The 2080-nt window shown below is 57.0% G+C and overlaps 1 protein-coding gene across 1 annotated transcript in view; it reads left to right on the top strand.

Annotated features, from left to right (window-relative positions):
- The window catches only part of Me3 (malic enzyme 3), a 167545-nt gene that overhangs the window by 1034 nt on the left and 164431 nt on the right, over positions 1–2080 (top strand). The gene's annotated exons all lie outside the window — the stretch shown is intronic.

The raw sequence follows: 2080 nt of genomic DNA, 5'->3' as shown, positions 1-2080 counted from the left end.
ATCTATAAGCCTCAGAGGTAGAGACCACGCCGGTGTTGTGCGCTGCCGTATTCCAGCCCTGACACATGGGGAGCAACATGGAAAGGTATTGGAGAACCTTCCCACCCTGCCAGCTACCGGAAACCCCCGAAGTGAGTCCCGTCTCCTGCCAAGAGTTATGGCTCATGGCAGGAAGAACGACTGGCAACGAGACAGAGGTGCAGGCAGCGATCTGGATGGGCAGTGCTCTGCAGGGAATAGAAGGCCACCAGGCGCCTGGAACCTCGGCGCTCACTCCTTACGCTGTGCAAGGGCAGTGGGTGGAGGGCCGTGGGTGTGTCTGGGCACAGGACTGGTGACGCTGCGGGCCGGGCCAGGAAGGACCGAGCGGCCATACCAGGCCGAGGCAGAGGGCCAGGAAGGGGAGCGCGGTCTCCCCAGGTGCCTTACTCAGCAGGTCTCTTCTGGCCGGTGGGCCGCTGCAGCCTTTAGCCCCAGGGCTCCTAGCGGGGCCACAGAGCCCCGCGGAGGTCTGCTTTCGGGTCTGGCCCAAAGGTCAGGCCCAGCCTGAGAGTCTCCTAGACTCCAATCATAATCCGTGATCCCCAGCAGGAGGGCCCATAACCAGCACGTTGGGTGGACCTCGGTATGATCTCGCATGACCTTCCGGTAGCCTTGTAAAATTAGGGTTAGTTTATAAAGGAATAAGATTCTAAGAACTTAAGAAACTTGCTTACAATGAGTCATTAAAAGACGGCGTGGACTCCGATTTCGAACAGAATCTTTGTTTCTGTTGGAACCTAAGGGTGACCTGTTTTTGACAATAAAGCAGAAAAGGAAATGAAATCCTTTGTCCAGCATTCTGGGATCAACTCGTGTTTTATCCTCTTCCAAATGAGAGAGCTCTGCGTCCCGCTAGGCCCCGCCAGCTCCCTGCGAAGGGTGTTTGCTGACGCAAGCGCTGGGGAACACCGAGCGCCCACTCCCTGGTGGCCCCAGTCCTCTCCTTCACAACCCCTGCTTTTCCTTTGTGTGTACCTGCTGCTCTGTGAGACCTCGGGGTCTGCACGGCCTCGCCGCTGGCCTGGCCTTCCATCCTCAGCCTACCCTGCTCCCTGTTTTTAGACACAATTGCCCCTTATGTCTTCAAGTCCTTCCAGAATGTTCCAACTGCCATCCGAGCTCCCACACACTCCTCGCAGGAGCTCCCCCGCAGCACCCAAGCAGGCTTCCTTTTGTTCCCGAGGGGCATTTTGAAAGTGGGGGTCCAATCGTTTCATTTAGACAAAGGGCACCACGACATTTCTGTGCCGTTCTAAGGAGCTGTGTCCTTCAGAGGTACTGACATTTTGTCCTTCCCATCACTGTCATTTATCCCCTTCCATTCGCTGAGGACTCGAGCACCAGAGTGTGTGGCCCTTTCCCAGCGCACCTTCCTGTGTGACTGCAGAATGTGGCCTGCTCTCCCGCCCGCCCGCCCGCCCGCGGCCTGCCTGCCCCGCACACTCGTGCCCTCCCCCGGCGGCCGGCCTGGGCAGCTCCGCGGGAACAGCAGAGCCCTTCCTCGTGCGCTTGCAGCGCCGGTACCTGCACGCGAGAGCTGCGTGTGCGTGCTGGGTCTCACCCCCCTGCACGCAGCTCTGCATGTGTCGCGCGCCACGTGCTCGCAGAATGAAGGCAGAGAGCAATCACGATTAGACCAAGGGAGCAGGGGCCCAGCTCAACAGAGACAGTGGTGAGCAGCCTGGGCCAAGGTCCTTGCTGCAGGCTTTCGTTGAAATCAGCCGCCAGCTACACAGGCGTGGGGCTGGGGTGTGGCTTGTGGACGGTGCTCCGGATTATGTACTTATTATTTTTCTAGTGAATTATGTTTATTGGTACACTTTGGGTATACTTACTGCTCACATGCATCCTAGGGAACTTGTACTCGTATGTGACACAACGATTCTTTTCTTTTTCTCCTACCCTCCTGTCAACCCTCCTTCCTCTCCTGCATTTATAAAAGCTTATTTCCATTTTTCCCCTTTTATGGCCACCTTTTCTTTCCCTTCCCTTCCCTTCCCTTCCCTTCCCTTCCCTTCCCTTCCCTTCCCTTCCCTTC

This window comes from Octodon degus, unplaced genomic scaffold (assembly GCF_000260255.1).
Source record: "Octodon degus isolate 3935 unplaced genomic scaffold, OctDeg1.0 scaffold00049, whole genome shotgun sequence".
Classification (NCBI taxonomy): Eukaryota; Metazoa; Chordata; class Mammalia; order Rodentia; family Octodontidae; genus Octodon; species Octodon degus.
Note: the sequence above shows the minus strand (reverse complement) of the source record. Positions and strands in the feature narration are given on the sequence as shown.